We start from the raw sequence: 22,994 nt of genomic DNA on the forward strand, positions 1-22,994 counted from the left end.
CATGTCAATGACCTCCATCATTAGACTTGACGGCCGCCAGCTTATGCACACGTATTGCTGTCATTACCCTCATCGTCCTATCAAACCTCACATGCACACAAATACTTTTTTTAAAACTTTCTCTTACCCCATGCCTTCCACCCTCAATTTCATCTGCTATCCTTCCTCTCTTGTTTTACATTTCCTTCCTCAACCTATTCATAACATCCAGCCCCCCCGCACCCCGTAATCAGATCATGGTGACCCCCTGCTGGTGTTAATGGAGGTGAGAACCATCTCCGGGTGTCAGGATGCAACTCATCTCTCAGGTACTCGTCTGCCAGTAATGAGGACGGGCACTGTCGAAACACCCCGTCCTGCTGTGCCAGACGCATAGGAGGGCATAACAAGCAGTGTCTACAAAAGGAGACAATAAAGAGGAAAAATATCATTTCAACCTTTGCACTCATTCTAGCATACATATGTTTCTGTGCAGTGCTAGATTTTCTTCTTTCTTGCTCTTCACAGCTTTTTTCCTGCATGCCATATTTTAATTGTAATGCCAGGTGCTCCTGCAAAGATTCGACATACAAATGCAAATAATTGTGCACTGATGCAGAATAAAAATGCAAATACATATATGCATATACAATTATATTTTAACCCATCCCTGTCAGATTATGCAAACACTGTACAGTCAATTCGTTCAGCATTACCCTGCAAAAATGCAGCATCACGTAAAAAAATATTGGTATGATGGAATTGTATTGATAGCTTTTATTGTCATTATCCAAGTGTAATCAGATTTAAAGAAACTGTCCTGATTCAGTTGACAAAAGAAATGGTGGTGGAGAATGTGGGATGGGCAATGTGGTTACTGAAAAGCATGACGGTGGTTTGAAAACTGCATGCTTTAGTAGCCCCTCATCTTAATGCAAGACACTACATATTCAGGATGGTAATTATTCTGAGAGTAAATTTTTTGTGATGCAAGGAATTCATATTGATATGTATGCGAGCTCAAAATGACTGCCTTTTTATAAAGCAGGCTAGCTTTACTGTATCTTTTAATCTCATCTCATTGATTGGTGACTAGGTTGGCTCAGTCCTTACTCTGATTAGCACTTGAAAAAGTCATTAGCCTGGGGTTTCATATACTTTGGCCATCTTCCACAATGGGTGCATCTTATTTCTCCTAATTGCTCCTTGCTCCTTGATGCTTCAACAGTGAACCGTAAGTTGTTTTCAAGCCACCGTATTAAGGAGCTTCTCAATTACCTTAAGCGTACAGAGGAGCAAGGACTAAGCGCTTTAATAGAGGAACCAGGTATGATTTGGAAGATGGAGATTGGAGATTTGGAGATGGAAATTGGCCCTCGGCTACAATCTTACATATTAACATATATGTTCATTAATATGAATACAAATTTGTTCATTAATGTATGCTTTCTCTATTTAAAATGAATCAAACTCAAATTCATTTCTTTGCAAGGCAAAGTAAAAGAATGTTAGTGTCTTAAAAGTTATGTCAGCCCCTGCAACCCTCAATTGGTAAACATTCTCCTCCTTGCTCACATTCTGGCCGGCTGCTCTAAAATCACAGTAGGCTTCGAGTTTGTTAATGTGTGAAAACATTCACCACCACCACCAACAACAACAAAAAAGCTTCTTGAGACCCTCTTTAGTTTGCATTGCTTCTATCTTTTGATGGGAACCCATAAATTATGCATGGGCTGTGCATCAGGGCTGAATTTAAGCCCCAGTGTTATACACCAGCGCCTCAAGATATCTGAACACACAATCGATAATTCTCCATCAGCCAGCTAGGCTTCCGAGAGGCCCACACAGTCTTCTTTGAAGCTGCCTGACAAGTTAAACCCAGTCCAGTTTCTTTTCTACTAATGGACACCCCCTGGAGGACAATATGACATGCTCTGTTGTAAAGTTGTATGTGCCCCACTTCAAGGATAGATAGGGTATTATGGGCTTCAGTTTGGTGGAGAGTGAATAGCATCATCAAGTCATATACAGCAAAAAGGATTTTGTTTTATTTCACTTTAATGTTGCACTCTAGCTACTTTTCGACAGTGGATCTCAGGCTTGAATTCCAGAGCTCTGTGTTAATGAAGAAAACATCCCATTTTCAATTCCTTATGCAAGTCGTCGATCAATTAGTAACACTGTGATGTATGCATCCCACTGTGTCTCATTTAGGCTTGGCTGTGATTGATTGATACGCTGATTTTCCCAAAACAAAATGACATTCCCTAGGGATGTCGGTAAAAGGGCAGCGTGCAAACATTTATTCTCATTTTGAACACTCTTGGTTTATGACCTGTCTACCTGACTTAGTAGGTTTTCATGTACGCTTAGGTATTTTTGTACACTGGCAAAATGGTGTTATTCTGGCACATCGATCAAGCAGATCAATATTTTGTTTTCAGATATCAAAACAATTTCTCATACTGAATGATGGGAATCAAAACAATTAAAGAAAACATTCCACCATGGCAAAAAGTATAACAGGTACCTTTAAAGTTACATTATTAGAGTTCAAAATCGGTTGACCAAAGTGAGATGATATTTTTTTTATTTGTCGTGTAGAGTTTCTAAACAAGTCATCCTGTGAATGAATGTGCATGTGTGTGGCATCTTTAGTTTATTTCCACTGCACTCTGAAACCAAGGACAGTCCAATTAGTTTATGGGTGTGATGCAAGACTATGTAAGCCTGAGAGAGGTTCTCTCTTGACTTTTTTCGACACCTCTGTCATACGCTCCAAAAGAACAAAGGGTATTTTGCTGAGAGGAAAAATGTTGTTCTGACAAATCAGAATTTGCCAGTTTATTTGCATTGTATGCTAAAATCCTGCCACAAACATGTGCTTTCAACAGGGCATTTCCTACCCTCTCTTGCCAAGTGGGCTTGTCCTTTTCTTACGTTTTCCATTTCGGCTACCACTTCCAAACTCGATCGATCATACAGGCACCTACTGATTGGTGCACCAGGTTTGAGTCTGCGTTTACCCCCATAATAACCATCACTATAAAGGCTATGAAGTGAAACAGACAAGTAACTGTCAGACGAGACAGTGGAGCGAAGAGAAACTCAAAAGCATAAGGGAATTACGAAATGGTTTTCGGAGAATGCCCTTAACTGTGTGGTGGATATATAAACAGACTCCCTCTAACAAGTTTGTTTTTTCAAGGTGTCAGCTTCCACAGGCCAAGTTTATGGTTTATCTGTGAGGTCTAACCTGTTTGGTTTGGCCTGCGCATGGACTCTAGCAATAAACTCCACTGAATTCAATGAGCCATTAATTAGGCTGGCAAATGAAGCTTGTAATTTGGCAGTAACAAAACCAACAGCACTTTGAATTGCAGATAAACGCTGCCACTGAAGCTGAAAGGAACTGTGACTGCTTTAACTGAAGTTCATGCTATTGTGTTTTTGTGTGTATTGAAAGGCTAAGCATGAAGGGACTTGTTTATTGTATTATGTGCTTGCCTGTTTGTGCGGGTGGTGGTGGTCTGGTCATGCATACAGTTAAGTAATCAGAGTCTGAATGGATGTTTGAGGGCATTATTAAACATATATACTGTAATCGCTTCCCAAATGCTACATATATTTTTATATGAGAACCCAAATCCATGTGCTTGCCTCCCACTGTGAAGAAGTTAAGCGAGAACAAACATGTAACAGTCAGTCTTAACATTGACTGAAAAAATAATACTAGGTCAGCTAAAGAATGAAAATTGCAGATACATTTCCATTTTGTAACAGCTAATTTAGAGAAGTGAGATATTCCACTCCTGCAAGGAAATGCAATGTATCCTTGACTCACTATTGTGACTCTGACCCACCTCATCAAGTCCAATGCCATCTTATATTGATTGCATAATAAAATGGCCCACTTAAATGCATTCCAGCCCATAAATGTCAATGTTTTTTCAGTCTGTCTTGTACTTTCACATGCTACAGGGCTGTAGACATCCTACGTATTAAAACTGCCCTTCACATCATTGGGACAGCACATGTAATAAAAGATCCAAATAAAGCATTCCTGGTGGAAATCACAGGGATCGAGAGCGGCAGGCAGACAAAAACTTTGAACGTCAGCTGTTTTTTTCTTCTCTAGGCCTGTCTCAAAGGAGTGGTTTATGTAAGTGGTTTATTGTGTGCTGGCATCATGGGGAAACAGAAGAGGTGGAGGGCATTTATGAGATTAGCACAAAGTAAACTTCTTAGAGCGATTTCCCCAACAGAGGACATCATCAGTCTGCAAGGCGGAGAGTGTCGGGTTCACGATCAGTTCACATGTCGTTTACAGCGAGGTGCAGAATTATTGTGTTAGAACTATGACACAATTTCAGGGAAAATTAAGGAAGACAGAGAGAAAATATCTCCATTACTTTAAGTGCAATGCAAGATATTAACAGAGAAAATGTGGCGAGTAGTGTCACGTGTATGACTTTTATCCATGTTGTTTCAACTTCCTCAATGTCTTGGAGGACAATTGTGAGGTTACACTAACATGGATTTTCAAGGGCAATGTTGGAAAGCACTTGTAGTACCGATAATATTTTTGTGTGTGCACTCCGCAGTATGTCCAGGAGAACTTTTCGGAGTACATGCTGTTCTTGTACGCTTATTATGCACCTATTCTACCAATGTTACATTATTCAAGTCATTTATTTAGTATACTAATGTTCACACTCTCGGTTTACTAGTAACTACCCACATATATAGACTGGCATAGTAGAAAAGAAGTTATTTCACGGGAATGAGTAAAATACAAATTGTCTGCTTAATCTTTTTACTCAGCATCTACTAGAGTAGACTCTTTCTTTTTATCCCTTTGAGATGTAGCAGTTTTCCGTTGGAGTCATAAATTCAACTCTGGGAAACTGAGCTACGACCTTCACTATTATGAAACAAATCACAGGGTCCATCTACTTGATTTTATAGTGGAGTTAAAAAAAAAAACAGTGAGAGATGGATGGTGATAGAGACCCAAGCATTGTCACAAACAATTGATTTATTGATTATACATCAAGGACTTCTTGTCAGCTGCCAATCTCACGTTACTATACTAGTTCTCTCTGTCTTCAATACTTATTTGTTTAATACATGCCGCAATTACTCGATGTTAGCAAATACCATTTAACATTAGAATTTTTTGCAATAATGCTGATTTACTTTTATTCTAAAAACAGTTTTCTACAACTTAATTTTCATTTGATTTATCAATTAAATACTGAATTTTGGCTTCTTGCAAAACAACAAGCTGGAGCCGTCACATTGGACAGAATTCATTCTCTGAATTGTTTTGCTGCAAAAGTAGAGGAGCGTATCATTGTAATAAACATCTGACCTAGTGATAAAGTATCAGGCAGGAAGTGGCACTACATCACTCAGTGAGAGACAAACCTAATATAGCACTTGAGAAGAGGAGAAAGAGAGAAGGTAGACAATACACCCGGAAAATGAGTCTTAGCCTGTAGCAGAGCTGTCGCCACTTTCCTACAAACAGCAACAGCTGGCCACTTTGATTAATTTGTCCCACCACAGTGATTTATTAGTTTGTAAGTCACCCACGTGAACCCCAGAATGACATTGCACGCTGTGCATACAAAGGCAACATGCGGTCCCATTTGGGCTCACTTGATATATACATAAGTTATTTTTCCTTTTTTTTGTTAATTTAATCAAAAGTTGTGACTGGATTTCTCACATTATCATCAAATAAGTTAATTTAAATGTATGTTTCACATACTCGTGTACACTGCTCACATAAAATGGTGAACATTTTGATTAAAAGAGCAGCCATATATACTATGAAACCTAATCCTGTTATGAGTAAAACATATTTGAAACATGACACATTAAATCCCAAAGGCCTTATTGAGGAAGACACTTTTACCACTGCAGAACCGTCTGTACGGTAGGGAAAAAAAAAAAACTCCCTCAAAGATACCAACTGTGCCGTTTCATCTTGTCGTCTCGCCTGAACCCCCCTCCCCATTTTCTCTGCGAAACACACATGCGTCATTCGGCACACACACCGGATAAATGCTGATACCAGCATTTTCTCGCCTTTATGTCTCAGCTCTCGGCTCCCAGGAATCTGTTTCATCTCGAGTGCTGCCAATAGCAGGACAAATTAATGAGAGGACATTCCTAATGTAATTTAGCTAGCACATGATTAAAAAAATGACACATTGCTCTAAAGCCTGCAAGGCAATGTAAGCAGCATACAAAAACAAAGCAAAAACTCTTTTCATCTTCATCACCTTAATCAGTGCTGTTAAAGCACATTGATTCCCTCTCCGATGCATAAATATGTACCGAATCTAATCTGTGTGTTTCTGTCTCCACCTGTGTTTGTATAATAGTGTTTGCATGTGTGTCAGCAGCTTTTCTTTCATGGAAGGTGTTTGGATTTATCTTTCCTTCCCGGGGAAGTCCCATACTAATTAAGTCTGGGCCTATTAGAGTGCATGCCTCAGCCGGCAGCATTAGGAGGTGTCATTCTCCCATTCATCCTGGGACCTCGGAAAGCTGCCGGCAATCGAGATAGTGTGCTGCCATTAAGATCCAGACTGCTGATGTTCTCACTGGATAGATGTTTATGAATCAATACATGCACATGGCCCAATTTTTTAACTTTCTGACTCAACAGACAAGAACTTTCTTTAAGATTGACTGTAGTGATTCTCCAAGGCCTTCAATGTCTGGGCATTAATTACAGTAGGAGAGTAAACCATTGATGAATAGTTGATTGCATGTAATTTATTGATTCTTACTTTGATCATTCTAATTTAGAATGCTACTCAATTATTCATGTTTTGACTCAGGTTCCAATAGATGTTTTATCTACTGCAAGACTGATTCACAAATGACAGGGATATTTTATGTGGTTGGTTCCAATGGATTCATTAATATACTGGAATGATAATTAGTTTTCAGTAAGGATTGTTAGGAAAATATACTTTGTGATTGTTTTAAAGGGAAAGTCAGTAATAAAGTAAATAACTATTTATTTACATTTGGTTTTATTTATGATCATCAACTACCCAAACATATTTATTTACTATCAGTGGTGAAACAAATTACCCTTGATTATTTTATTACTTTGTTTTGCTACAACAAGCTATTCTTCACACGATGTTTGTGGCTTGGAGTTTATCTGAGACCGCTTCATCCTGGGTTCCACTTTGAATCATTCATTGGCACAAGGTTGACCTATTAAATGACGGAGGGAAAACCTTTTTTATTGTCTCCAATATTTTTCATACCCTTCTGCACAACATGAATCAAAACCCTCGCACCTGGAAGAGAAACAGAAAGCTTAATTTGTGTTCTCTACCGTCTCTTAAAGCAGCGACAAATTTGGAAACAAATAAAACATTAATGATTATAAAACACTAGCCACATTGAATAGATCATTTGAAGAATTTGATCGGGACAGACTTTTGTAATTGGCAGTCTTGTACAGCGAGGAGATGCAAATCTACTTTCGCTGGGGCCCCATAAATAATTGAGTACGAACAATCACTTTGAATAATTCATTCCTAAATATTCTTCAGTGTGTTTTTTTATTACCGCAGGGTAAACTGAGTTAGATGACAGCAGCGACGTATGGCGGTAATTATGCCGTGTGTCTGTGTCCTCTCTTAATTGCTGCTAGTGTTCCTTTGTGCCAGAAGGCATCTTCGGGAAAAAAACAGAGCCAAAGGACAAGTGGAAAAAGTCCCCTACTTTCCTATCTTTCTTCTTAAATCTCTAAGATCTCCCACACGGACTCTTGCCGCTTGTGTTTGTTGCTGATGAGTTGATGCTAATGGAATTAATAACTCTTGTTGTAGCTCACCCCACACACCTCCCATATGTCTGTTGGGAGGGATAAGAGGAGGGAGGGGATGTGGTAAGCCTGGGCAAACCACGGACGAGAGAAATAGATGGTAGTGGTAAATTAGAATTAGAGCTTTCGGAAAGAGATAAGTCGGTGTGTTCACAGAAGCCTCCAGACCTTTAGGACCTACAAGGAATGTGACGCTTCTGATTAAAATCACAGCAATCATTAAAGCAGTGCCCAACTCACAGTCTGTAATTGAGGGGTTTCAAACATAAGCAGTGACTTGACTGCAAAACACTTAAATGGAAGAAGCCAGAGGCGGACAGACTTTCTCCTTGTGACTGCAGCTTCTTAGGCCACTGATGTTAATGATGTATTTCCCACCTATTAAATCACCTAAGTTAATGAAGAACACACTAATTTGTTATCTGTGAACCAAACTTTAGCGATTTCCCTGGAAGGTTTTTGTAGACAATTTTAGAGTGGATTACTGCAATTTTGGGTTCATAACTATATATAGGCTTGAGTAAACTAATTCATCTCTGACATCCATCAGCTTTTTTCTATATGTATTTTTTTACAATGGCAGTCAGACTCAATTGAGCAAATGAGGAGTGGGTCGGCATTGGATTTGTAGGGAGTTTATAAATTTGAACCATGAAAAAACACTCCAAAAATAGATTGGTGCCTGATCTGTGTTTATTTAACTGTTGACAATATGTATCTTAAGACTTTCATTCATAAGTCATGATATTTTTCATCACAGAGTACAGTTCAATACACTGTTTTAACCATATTTTTTTCATTAGACACTTCTGCAAGCACACATTTGTGATGTATTTTTACTTTGAATTCTCAGTATGGCTCTCAAGTAATACTATTTGAAAATATGATGCTTTACACCATCAGGCGGCTCATTTGTATACATTTTCTAACCAAAAAATCTCCCTCTTAAATACTATGTAATTATCTCAGATTGTCAAATATGCATACTCATATACCACTGTTTAATTTTGCTGCATCTGATTGCAGGATTTAGGTTTTGGACTACTTTTTTGGGGCAGGGCACATTACAGGTTTTTGTGTCACGTCAATGACCTCCAACAAAGTGTGTTTCTGTTTTGTATCAGACACCGAAAGCCACTCTCTCATTGTTTTGCAGTGTAGCCAGAAAGTTAAGCGAAGGCCTCGCTGCCTGCTATTGATTTACGTGTCGTAGTGATGGCTGAAAGATTGCCTGCACCGCCAAGTGATCCAGGAGCGAGTGCAGGATTAAGGAAGGCATGGATTGTTATCGATTTCTATCAGATACAATCATTTCATTTGGACTCAAATCTCTTTCCTGGTGCATTGTTAACCAATCCATAGCAGAGATCTTTTAATGCCTTGAACCCCTCTTCTCCCCTTTTAGAGGCCATTCTACTAACAGGGTTAACACCTTTTGTTGTTTTGCCATTACAACCCAACTTATCAATTAGGGCAAAGAAGAAGACTTGAGAACTCAGAACCCCCCCACCCCATCCCCGTGAGATTTGAAGATGAAATGAGGTTTCGCACACTAGATGAGCCAATAAGTCCACTGGTTAATTCAGCATTGTTCCACATTGACAGGTTCCTGTGAATTGCAGGGTCATTTACCTGACTGATTGGTTTAGGGTAGAGAATGCTCCACTTTCCCCAGAAAATAAGGCCAATTTATTTAACAGTTGCTCATGAGTGGATGTTTTTAATCTGCTGTCTCTGGTGATAAGATCAATCTCTGAACCGTGTGAACACTGACACATGCTTTGTACAGATGGACAACATAAAGATCACAAATCATACCCTGACGTATAAAAAGAAGCTTATTTGTCATATAGAGTGCCATAGAAATAGTGCACATACTTTGAAATGGATTCATTTCTAATTAACAACAATACAAATATAATATATTAATTATAAAAAAGAATCATAATAAAACATATTGAATTATGCAAGGGTATTTCTTTTTTCATGCTAGATACTGTAATGATTGCCTCCCACTACGTTCTTCAATTAGTCCATTTTGAAGTGAGGTTTAAATTCACCTTCTAAAGAAGGGTAGCAAACAACCAGGTTTCTATCGATTTGACCCTGCTTTTTCCTCTCTGTCATTGATTACATCTCTGGCATTATTTGCTGTAGAGGCTGCAGGGTTGTTTTATTGCACTGTTAGGCTGTTAAGTCTTTCTTTTCCTTGTCCAGGCTGTTCAACCAAAGAAGTCCAGCAGAGGTAGAGATGTGATGAAAAACTCAGAAGGTACCCCTTAAAACTTCATGATATATTATTCTTGATTTTTTTCCAAATCATAAATAAGTTTGTCCTCTTATTAAAGGTGTTAGAAGAGAAATGAGAGCGGTCCAGTGGGTCATTGAGGTTTTCAAGAAGCACACGTATTCTGAACCTAGTGTGAGTATCTCCTCAGCCACTGAGGAAGAGTGCCCCAGTACAAGAGTTTGACCCTACAGATTGATTTATAGTAATCAACAGTGGACCAGAAGAATCCGGAGAATGCCTGTGAAGTGAGGAAAGGCACCTTGGGACCATCCAGACAATCATGAGACCCTTCATCAATTTACACATGACAGGAAGCAAAGACAGAGATCTGCTGCTGGTAAAGGTGAGGGTGGGAGTGGGGGGTGGGGGATTCAAACAACATTGGGGATTGTGAGATGAATGTGTATATTTGTGTGTGGGTGTGTATGCATTGGTGGAAGTGATAGCAGGATATGGAATGGGAGGGTCCCTAAGGTTGAGACAGTTAATTAGCTTTGTAAGAAAACAATCACACTAACAAGCCAAACAAACTTATTAGACTACTTCCATTATCCTCTATATCCTCCAAAGACCACTACTAAAGTGGCAGAATGAGAGACAGCATTTGTCTTCCAGAGTTTCACATTTACACTCTTTGCATAATAATTTTGGGGCAAGAATAAAGACACTACGGTTCTATGGATGCCTGTCCATGGCCATAATTATAAAGAAAGGGATTTAAACTATTCAGAGGTAAACTATTACATACATTGTTTTTAATCTTTTCATTTGAATAGTTATGGATCTGTGTGAAGCTTGATAATTTATAGTTTAATACTCGTACACACAGAGGGTGGTACAATGACAGATTGGTTAGCACATCCACCTCTCATTTCTGAGATCAATGGTTCAATCCCTGGTGTGTTCTGTTCTCCCTGTGCCAGTGTGGATTTTCTGTGGTTTCTTCACACATCCCCAAAACATGCATTGTACACTGGTTAACACTATAAATTTTTCCTAGGTGTGAGTGTAAGCGTGAATAGTTGTTTGTCTCATTGTGCCCTGCAATTGGCTGGCAGCCAAGTGAGGTTACAGTAACACTATAAATAAATACTATAATAAAGATTACCCCACTTACTGCTCACAGTAGGCTTGGATAGGCTCCAGCACTGCCGTGACCCTTGTAAGGATAAGCAGAATGGTAAATAAGTAAACAAATGAATCTTTGACAAGATTCTATCATTTACTTGATGTGGAAAAGCATGATTGTGGATAGTAAATAAATAGCACTAGAAATGCATAAATCTATGTATTACGAGAGCTTAAGTACACGCGTAAACAATTTAAACAGAATCTATGTATTTACGTACGTAAACCCTCAATTGGTCGTCAATTCAAAGGCATAAGACATGCAAACACTCCTATTCACCAACAATTTTGAGGGTTCAGCACGCCCTATCATGCATGTTTTCTGTTGTGGGAGATCCAGGATAGGAATTTAAAATGATCATTCAGGGACAGGTGATAGCAATGTGTCAATGCCTAAAATAACATAAACATTGGGTAAACTAATTATCACCTAATGCACTTATTGTAAGACTTGAATTGTTTAATTTATCATATATCTTATCTCAGTGCTGACAATGAGGGACAAAACTGTAACAATGTTAAAAAGTAAGATTTTAATTACACTTTTTCAGTACTGTATAATAAAACCAAAAGATGTACTTTTGGCCAGTTATCCTTGCACTTTCCACACAATTACCTTAATCTGCTGCCAGTAGTTTGGGCTAGAAATGAGCTCATTAATGGAAGATACAAAGTGAAAATGATACCGCAAATGCTTCTCACTTCCTTCAGGCATGACTGCACCACTAGTTTTATGTCGCTAGTGTATGCTACACATTAGTGAAAAATGAGCTTGATGCACAAAGCAGCATCTGCTGGTGCAATCTGCACCCTTGCGAATGGCTACTCTCATGCAGTGACTCCTACTAGCGCTCATGCAGATCAAACTAGGCTGGACTTAAATTGCCAAAAATAGGGAGGTAATCATCAACTAACAATCAAAGTTCAGGAAATAATGAGATTTTGGCACTTCAATGGTCTACCAGATGTTGGAAAAGGTAATAGATAACTTGTATCATTCCCCTTGTCCTTATATGGGCTTGTTTTCGATAAACATTAATGCAACCAATCAGAGATGGGTTCATCTAAGTTTTATTCCACATCCTTGTGTTTAAACGCATGTAGTGTAGTCACGCTGGCAAATGGTCGCATGGGAGGACATGTCGAGCAGACCATAAAGGGGCCACAGTAGAGACTGAGAGCAGATGCAGTCCTCCAGGGGTGAGGCTGGCACCAGGCTGCTTTTCTTGGCCAATGTCCATGTTCTCCCACTGGTACCCGACTGCAGGAGATTCCTTTAATATGGCTTTAAGTCTCATTGAGCAGCGGGGAACCCAGGGATCCAATTTAATACCGGCCAGCTGCCCAAATCGCCTTCTCACAGTTTGCCATATGTAGGTCTTAGTGAGAATGAGTGGGAGCAAGTTGTAACACCACGCTCGCATGTGTGTTTTAATGACGCTCGAGTGCGTAATGTTAAGGACAATGGTGCTGAGGGGGTTCGTGGGTGATGCAAATGTGCACACACGACTAACCGGTAAACAGTATAAGGAGAAAAATAACCTGAGGTTTTCCAAAAGCAGTTCATAATTAGAGCCACTTCAAAATGTTTTATGCCGGGAAAGGGATATAACATTGTTGAATAAATAAACACAAATTTGCAGCTATGGTGGAAATGATGACATCGCACTGAAAAGAGCTACAGTTTGCTTGTTGTTTTTGTACTCCTTACCATGGATTTCCACTAGAGTTAGCTGACCAAACTGCCATGTCAAGAGTGGAAGTTCCCCCCAGTTCTCTCGTTACTTGGGTAAACAGCCGAAAACCTTGAAGCCCTGCTTTTTGTCTGACATAAATGTGACTCTTTATGACAGTTGGCCATTGGAGACCTGCTATCCTAACCTCAACTCTGAACCCCAAACCACTGTAGATATCATTCACAACAAGCATGATGGTGGCATGTTTGTTTAAATGGGTATTTCTTTTTCTGAATGCTTTATTCAACACGCTCCTCCTGTGAGAGTGGATTAGTAGCAAGAGTCATCATATAGTAGCAGTGGACATCTGCCTAAAACTTACTTAAAGATTGTTCTGTTTGAATTTTGGTTTGGGGTAGCTCTGTGTTGGAGTGTGTACCTCTTTTCCAAAGGTATGACATATGCCAAAAGGAATTTCCTAATTTATTATCAGGCAATCGTCAGTATAGAGGATGCACGCCATCAAGGGATACATAAATCTTGGTTACATAGAGGTTATTGCTCTTTTTATGTTGAAATTCTGCTTGCCTTCGATTGTTGCAAACAATGTTTGTTTTAACAACACAATCTGTTCCACACAACTACCATTTGTTTTATGGACTTGGTGCATGTTTGTGCAATTATACCCACAAGCCACAAAAATACACAGAGAGAGAGGAGGCCAGATATAATAAATTGCCTCTTTCAACCAATCATCCAAACAGTAACTTCAGCAGCAAATTAAATAAAAATATTAAGGCTCAGTTGATATTTCAGATTGTATAATGCTGTGCTACATGATTAAAAAAACATTGTTGAGTTTGAGGCTATAACAAAGGCAGTTCATGAATATTTTCATGAATTATACATGTGCAAACATGACGTCAATCACCAATCTACCGCTATCAATCAATCATCCTTAATTCAACCTGTTATGATAATTGTAATGATTTATCATTTAAAAAAAAAACACTGAATATTGTTCTGACTTCAGGGACTATTATTTTAAATTTTGATCTGTCTGTCTTTGCCTGACGTTGAAAATGAAATTTGTTGTTGTTGTTGTTTCTAGGTCAAAAGTTCAGCAACTAAGGCAATTTCTAACCGGAGGAAAATTGGAAATCTTGAAACAAACAAGTTTAAATAGAATTTCTAATTTAAATACACTACATTTATCGATAACATATGAAGGAATTATTCATATTTTTGGGTTGACAGATTGCTCATAGAGGTGCATAGGCATTGAAACTTGGCGAGTCTCAGTAGTGGGAGGAATGTAGTAGGCTTTAAACCTCCGGCCAGGTTCTGCCTGGAACAAGGCAATCTCCTTCGCTCACAGAGCCTGCATTTTTAATGAGAACATCTGCTCCGGTGGCCCTCTGGTGGAAGCTAGGATTGCTTAATCACACAGTCGGGCCCCTCAAGTCCGTCACCGTGGAATTTGCCTAGACCAGTGATCAGAGGAAGGTGGCCAATAGTAGTATGATGTTGAGGATTTAAAGAATATTTATTTTAAGATGAAAAGGAAAAAAGTCAGTTTCATGTTGACAGAAGCTCTTGAAGGACAAAGAATGCTAGTCGAAAGGGTGATTAAGATGCAATGACTGCAGTGTGTTTGCTACAGGTGGTCTGTTTTCGATTGATGTGGAATTTCAACACTTACTAAGATAGAGGACGGGCTCACAAATAGGCATTTAGATGTTCAATCATCATCCCCTTAAGACTAACTATATTATATGCTTTCTTTAACTGCTGAAATGTATAGAGATTATAGACATTTTTACCTATACCCATGTTATCCACACAAACAGACATATTTGTATTGTATTTGTTTAAATAATATTTTGATGAATGAAGATATTCTGAAGTTCAATTAATCTCCCGACTTTTCCGTGTGGAGTTTGCATCTTTGTTTGTTTTTCCATGCATGCATGGGTTTTCTCCAGGTAAATTCAGGTAGCAAAACTAGTTTAGATGTGATCGTCAACGCTCTGTCAGTTGCTGTGTGCTCTAACACCAACCCTTATTTGACAGCAACAATAATGCATCCAAAAGTCTTCACTGAGGCTGATAGCTTTGCAAACATTACCATGCATACAACTCACAGCTTTTTTATTGCTTTTTCCCCATCTTTATTGCAATTCTTTGTGTGTTTTGAGCATGATAGATGATTTTCCTGCTACAAGATATAAAACTATCCTGGCAGTCATCTCTCTCCCTCTCCTGACTACATTATCTTATCTGATTACTCTCTCATTTGCGATGCGCAGACATGGCGGGGACTACAGTATAATATAACATGCCTCTATATGACTTGTGGTTGCTACATGAGATATGCCGCCTGTACACATCATGCCAGTGGTAACATCAGCCCAGTCTGTCTGCCTCTGAGACTTGACAGCTTCATTGTTATGGAGCATGCACAGGAAGCAAGGCCCTGAAAGTGTGGCATGTCAATGCTGCTGCAAAAGAAAGTGCGTAATTACACAGTAAATCATAGCAATCTTCGGCCCAGTCTCTGACCAATTTATCTGCAGGCGTAGATTTAATGTGCCCAGGGAGGTTGCCGTGACTTCTGTGCACCTCATAACACAACAAGGAACTAGTGAAAGGTATTAGTGTGCAGCAGTGAATAATGGCTGTTCCAGGACTTGATGCATTCACCATCTTCTTAGCTAAAATATACCCTTTCCTAGCTTTCCTTCATCAAATGTAATTCAAACAGTATGCATGCCACTTGTACTCAGCACTATTAAATAATCCACATTGTTTCTCCGAGTCCATTGGGGATAACATAAAGGATAGTAGAAATATTAGAGAAAAGAACAGCCCTCTAGTAAGGCCCTTGTATGCCATGAGAGCAGCTGTGATCTCTGACTGTGGTTTCAATTGTTGGAATGGAAAATAATCTTGACTAGATATTGTGCTACCGGGTGTCAGAACATATTCTCTATGAAGTGCATCCACGTGTTTTCTTTGAGATGAACATTAACAGTTAGGTTATTACTGCTATCCATTTTTTTCTTTGTATGCACATACATATCAACTTAAATCTATTCATTGCCTATACCAGTTGTTCACATCGGTGTCATAGATGTGTGGGATTTATTGACAGGTGATGTTGGGTGATTCTGGAATAGTCACTTGTCAGCCTTTAACTTAAATATACATGGCCATGAACACAGTTAGTGAACCTATAGGTATAGTACATAAATGGTTTTAAAATGGTTGATGAATGAAGGCTGTTACCACTTCTCATCAGTTTTGCCTGTGCCTGTGGTGTTTGTCAGAAGGTGTGTCATACCCTGTTACAAACAGCTGCTCGTGTTCCAGTAGGTAGTTTTGGTTGTGCAGGTGGAATGCTGGAGGTGCAAGAATCGGTGAAACTGTCCTGATCTTGTAACAGTATCTCAGGCTTTTGTTGCTGCAGACATCCTCCAGGGTGAGGCAGATGTCAGCGGTTTTCTGATGATTTGGACATTAAGCAGTAGTATTTTTGCTTTGACCTTTTTAGTGAAGGATGACTATTGTGCTTTTGTGCTTGTCACTTCAGACTATTTCTTATATTTTTTGTAGTTGAACTGTTGTAGAGATAAACTATATTATACCACAGTTACCTTCACACAGTAATCAATCTCCAATGCTTATAATTGGAGAAAACGTCTGAGTCTTTGAATGTTTTTTTTTTTTTTAAATCCGGAAAAATATATTATTTCATGCAAAACATACATTTTGTTCCTCCAATCTCCAAAAACATTTTTGAAAAAAAATCATTTGAGCAATTAGTAATTAAAAAGAAGTGACATAATTTTGGCTCGTAACCCCTGCTTTTGAAAGCTCTTGAATGCCTTGCGGGCTGCACTGTTTGCTTGTGCGTCTCCCTCAGTAATGTATTTTAATGATGTATCAGTCAAAACGCCTCCACCAGTCAACACTGTAGCGTAGTGTAGTGAATTATTTAATAATGTATACCACCGTTGCCACCCGGCCGTCTTTAGTGCAGTACATTAAAATGTGAGCCCTAATAACATAATGATATACACAGTGTATAAAGCTTCTTGAAATCATCAACTTCATCAGATGATGAATGAAATCTAGTAAACATACCGCTTGAAAACACCTGATAGTTGCCATTTACATTTTTGCAAACAATGTAGGCTGTCATGTTGTCATGACACTGTTAAGGCCATAATAATTTGGTCTTTGATTTTATTTTCCTTTACTGAATATTGGTATATTTTCATTGAAAACCTGAAAATACAAGTGAAATAGGTTGATTCAATTGTTTACTTCTGATAGTTTTTCTTTTGCTGTTGTTGTTGTCGTTGGTGTTTTTTTTGTGTGGCTAGTTGAATATTTTTAGTTCCTGTTTTTTTCTTAGGGACTGTCACAGTTATAGGTGGTTCAACAGGTAATTGAGTCACAGTGTAGTTTTGTTACTCATGAGAGGAACATTAATAAGATGTTGACCTATGTGTAAGGACTACAGGAGACTTGTTAGGTCCAAATAACATCTCAGACAACACAAGTTTCTACAGCATAAACCCACCCATCTTAGTCTTACAAGAGAAAAAAATAAGAACACTCAAGTCCAAGTAAAGCATGGAATGGCAACCAATAGACAGGATTAATCCTCTCCTGGTTGTACAGTGGGGCTGGACCAATTTGCCCCGAAGGATATATAAAACCTATCCGCCTGGTCTCCTACTCTCAGAGAAACTCAGAGATGAGTTAGACTGGCCTCTGCTACAAAGAAATTCTCTGTGGAATCCATATTGATTGCACCTGCCAGCGGCATCTAGCTATAGCCATGTGCTCTGACAGCTGGCAACGCTGGGCAAGATAGATAACTATTCCAAGTAGCTACATCATCACTTGGTGAGGTGGAAGGACAGATGTTTTGACCATTGCCTGAATTTTGACCATCACAGTTTTACTTATATAACTGTGGTCCAAATTGAGACACTCTGCTTGTGTGTTAAATGGTTGCTGTACAGACAGAGCAGAAAATAATCTGAAATGTGATCCTATGGTCTCACACAGGACAGCCATTGCGTCAGGAAGCTAAACAAGTGTACTAAAGGGATAGAGGTGGCTTAGTCAGGATAAGAAACAGAGTTCTAATGCTCCACATATCGAAGGATTTATTAACCATTTTCTTCTCTAAGCAGACACATTAAAACACCCACATGAAATTTGAATGCTGATAGGACAGCACATGGCTCACTTGGCCATGTTTTGATCTGTTAAACTTGCTCTAAGTTAGTTTTTTTTTTTTGCTTTATGCAGCCTCAAAAAATAATTCCTCCAATCTTGTAAATATATGATTCATTCAGAACATTGGCCCTACTCTGTTTAATTATTGATCCATCTCACATCATTTGCCAAGCTAGTATTTCCTCCACTGATACAAAATTATCTTCTCCAAAACAATCCACCATTTAACTGCCCATGCTACTGTTCAATTAATCTCCTTTTGTATTTTTAAAATGTAGCAAGAATGTGATCAACAACTGATTTGAAAATCCCACAGGCCTATAAAAAATATATATCTTAAAGAGACTGTAAACCCAAAGTAAAAGTAGGCGAAAGTAAAAACAGTTTTCAAAAACCCTGACAAATCTGAATGAATGAAAATAATAATGAGCCGTCTGATAATGTAGTGGTTCACTAGTCTGACTTTGTTGCCTGTGAGTGTGAATGGTCGTTCGTCTGTCCGTGTGACTTACGGCTTACTGGCAACCAGTCTAGGGTTTAGTTTGCCTTTTAGGGTCTTGCTTTAGGGGGATGCGAGCTACGGAAAATGAATGAATATCATACATGTAACAAGGCTTTAAAAAGGGAGAAAAACTCTACAACTATGATTTAGGTGTATTAAAATAAACCTAATTTGACTCAACAAAAATGTTGTAAACTTGGCTTAAAATGACAAAGAATACATTGATACTGGAGTCTGCTCCAACAACTTCTGATGTCCTTTCCCATTCTTTTAACACACAAAAACAGAGAATCTTTAAAACAAATACTACTTTCAGGCTGTCAGAGCTCTGGATTTACGTGAGATCCTGTGTGACACTATCTAAGATGATGCTTTGAATTCTGAAGTTTTCCTTTGTACATGTAAATATTGCCTCACTTGTTCCATGTGTCTGCAAGTCCTCATTTCTGCATTGTGGACCACAAGAACTCTGATTAGGTGACAGATGGAATCAAAGGCCAAGGAGAAAGTATATTGTATAGGGTTTATTTTGTATCCCCAACTAGGAACCACACTGAAACATTAATGTACGTGAAACCAAAATAAACTGTTTTCAAGTATGAGATAAGAGATGCACGAGCTTAGCTGCATGCTGAATATTGCCTTTGATTTATTCCTCTTGGGGGAAGAAAGATGGAATTATTGTGTCTGGATGAGCTGGGGGGTTGTGGAAGAAAACATGGCATGCAAGAAACAATCCAAGTTCACCACAGGAAGGCAATTTATTTGAGAGGGCAGCCTGAACAAAAATAGGGAGCCCTTCCTCCCCTTCCCATCAACTGTGTTGGAATAATTGCCAAGATTTTTGTGAGAAGGCAAGATGACTCAAGAGAGAAGAAACTTTGTCCTATGCCTTGTTTCCATATTTGTGTTATGGTAATATTAGCCTGGTATTATTGTCATGTTAGTTTGTTTTTGCCACATTTCCGTTTGTTTGCAGCTGTCAAAACACAACAGAATCTCAATCATTTTTTTCTTCTTCTTTTTTTGTAGCACTCCAGTCAGGTCGACTGCCAGCTGACGCCTATTCTTTGGCAGGATGTAATGATTTATCAAAAAAGTCCTAAGAGGTAAATAGACAATAACTGTTCAGTGTCACACTTTTGCTGGTATCTAACTGTGTTTTGGGGGAGTCGGTGAGGGAGTGTTGTGTGGGCCTCACGGGGGCCAATGTGCTGTCTTTAATGAGATCTCGCAGCAGTGTTTAAATATTTAACCATCCTGGTGAATTCTCTCTAACAGCCGCTGGGCAAAACTGGTGAGTTGCCTGCAAACATCAGAAAATAAGCACATTTGAAATATGTATTTGGATTATGCTTAAAGTTGTACCGCAAACGTCGACCAGCAGGAAAGGAACGTGGTGCAATTTGGAATTGGATTATATTTTTAGGGTGGAATAGTGTTTAAAGTCGCCTACATGTAAAATCCCGACAGATACTGTACTTAGCAAAATATGAGTAATTTATTTGCCATTGATGAACAATATTAAGGATGTTTAATGTATTTTCTGTAAATGATACAAACTTGTACTAGGCCTTTGTTTTGTATGGTAACTTTCTTTCTCTTGCCTCATCCTCGCTTTGTTATTTGAAAACATTTCCCCACCGATCAGTTTGGCTCAGCCAGCAACCGCCATTCACAGGGAGTGGCAGTGGGATGTCTGCCACCCCCTGCTGTGTTCAGAGAAAAAGTGGTAGCTGGAGTATGTCAGTAGCGTGCTAATGTGTGCAGCCATTTGGGGTGAGAGGGGAGGGAATGGAGTAAGGGAGGTAAGGAGCAATAGACCAGTGAAGTGGTAAAAATCAGACTAACCAAAATATTGATGTGGGGGAGTGTAGCTGTAATCATGTGCTCATTACTAATTCAATTTGACTAATTTATTGATGAAATGCTAATTTTAAATTATTATTTTATTTTTGTGTGAATATGATCAAAAACTTTGCATATCTATGAAGGTCAGTGACAAATTTCCAAGACCATTGTGAGAATAAGCGGTAGGGAAAATAAAAGACTATTTCATAATAATTACTGTATGTTTTTACAGTGTTTTATACAACTCAAATTCAAGTCTGTATAAAGAATGGACACAAGTCCCTGTAGAGGCCGGTTTAAGAGGTTCCTGCTGATGGAAAATTTTGAAAATCTGCTTGGGAAATGCTACAGATGCTGTATTTAGGGAGCTTGTTGTGTGTGCCAGCTGGAAGAATCTGGGGAAATTTAAGCCCACAGATTGCAGCGTGGGCAGCAGTCTTGCACACTTTTTAACACCAACTCCCTTCCCTTAATTCACTATTCCAATTTAATTCCAGTTTGAGTTTATTTTGTTCTTATTAATACAGCAGTAAACAAAATGAAGGCAATTTATAGTACGTTTAACACCATAGAGCAGATCATCTTCTGTATACATCCAATACCTTCCATATTTTTAAACTGAAGTAATGGTTTCCCAATTTGTCCCTTGTATTATTGTGCTTGTTCCGTTTTGAACTTGGAGTTTATAGAGATGCTGTGGGCTGTGGTAGGCTGTTGGTGCCAAATCATATGCATGACTCCTCTTGCTATGCTGCTTCATGTGGCAGCCAAGGTTCTTTGCCAAGGAACCAGACAACTATTCAAACCCGAATGCTCACACATACATTATATAAAACACCTTGTGCATGGCCAATCTATACGAACCCCCCCATGCCTTCCCTCGTTATTCCCCTTCACCCCTTAAGTCTCCATACCCTCCTCATTATTAATGATCTGAGGGACAGCTTTCATTTGATCTATTACTTAAGACGGGACGGCGGCTGCTGTGCTGCCACATCCCTGCTGGATCTTTAATTATTTCATGGAGGGCTTTCCTCCTCGTCGTCACACCAGCACTGTTGTGTAGATGAAATATTGAAATTGAGGAGTGTAGTGCAAAGTGGCCCTGCACAGGGTGAGGTTTTGTGTCTGCATTTGTGTGAGAGTGAGCCGATAGCATGGCCCTTAGACAAATGTGACCTTTTTTTTGTTTTGATTTTAGAAGTCATCTACAGGGTAAGAGGCAAATTCCTAACCAAATAGCCTTGCTGTGTAGGTATAAGCGTGAACTTTTGCTGTAGGAGTACGCTGGACCTAAAAGAAATCATAAAAGAACAACAAGTATTTATTACTGAAGATTTAAATGCATCTGCAACGCACATTCATTCAAATAAATTTGATAGATGGACGGTGACAATGGTGTGATATCATAAATTAACTCAAAATAACAAATAAATTTGGCTGCCATGCCACCACACATTCACAGAAGCATACCCATGTATGCCCACTCACAGGTTCTCCATACACAAACACAAGTTTGCATGAGTATGATGTATGGTATAAAGCCTAATTGCTTTGCTGTCTTACTCCATAAATTTAACCTCTCTGGAAAACAGGCTACTGTATTAACAGCTATCAAAAACAGTGTTCATTTTGTCTCACACAGCACATCTACCGTGTCGCCAGGCGGCTGGTGACTAATGAATTCAATAAACTCCACTGTGATACTTAACACATGCAGAGGTGCATACTCAATAAATACCTTCGTTTTACTTTACGGGATTGCATGTGATAGTTACATTTTTGCATGCACCGCAACATAAATGGTGTAAGGTGTAATCCATGTGCTTATGTGGGGGAGAAGTGCAGTGACATTGATATACAGTTCTCCATTAATTGCCATATGAATAGGGTCTGTGGTGGTTGGCATGCTGCTGATGCATCACACTATAAGAGATGGGTCACTCTATCTTTTGGAGCCCCCGGCTTTGCCAAGCTCATAATTACAAAACCCCCCAATTAATCTTCCCATCACATCGGCCAAATATATACTTCCTCCCTGTATAAATGACTTGCAATTTGCTCCACACAGGAGGGTCATATTGGTCATGTTTTGGCCTTTTCAACTATGTAAGAGTATACAACAAGGGCCCACTTATTGCATCACTGTCAATCATCATGTTGCCAATCAATCACCATTGAAAGCAACACATTTCTGCAACTGATAGAATTTTAAACAGGAGTGATTTTTTTTAAATGTATTTTTGTTAGCTTTTATTATGCAAGTGCCAACTCGTTTATTTCTTGATATGTGCCTAATTTTTTGCAGAAGCGGAACAAGGCTGCTCAATGCTTCATTTGCAGAGCAGCCAAAATCAGCCAAACATAGATAATTTTATAAATGGCAAGGCAAGGCAAATGTATTTGCATAGCACAAAATAACACAAAGGACTTCAAAGTGCTTGAAAA

At 38.9% G+C, this 22,994-nt stretch overlaps 1 long non-coding RNA gene across 1 annotated transcript in view; it reads left to right on the forward strand.

Annotated features, from left to right (window-relative positions):
* Positions 1–22,257, forward strand: part of LOC144206182 (uncharacterized) — a 52,552-nt gene extending 30,295 nt beyond the window's left edge. The window contains exons 3-6 of the long non-coding RNA XR_013328311.1: positions 10,061–10,115; positions 10,192–10,265; positions 10,337–10,476; positions 19,728–22,257. This is a non-coding gene — a long non-coding RNA (uncharacterized LOC144206182). The remainder of the gene's footprint in view (positions 1–10,060; positions 10,116–10,191; positions 10,266–10,336; positions 10,477–19,727) is intronic.
* The last annotated feature ends 737 nt before the right edge of the window (positions 22,258–22,994 follow it).

The sequence above is a fragment of the Stigmatopora nigra genome, chromosome 13, assembly GCF_051989575.1.
Source record: "Stigmatopora nigra isolate UIUO_SnigA chromosome 13, RoL_Snig_1.1, whole genome shotgun sequence".
Classification (NCBI taxonomy): domain Eukaryota; kingdom Metazoa; phylum Chordata; class Actinopteri; order Syngnathiformes; family Syngnathidae; genus Stigmatopora; species Stigmatopora nigra.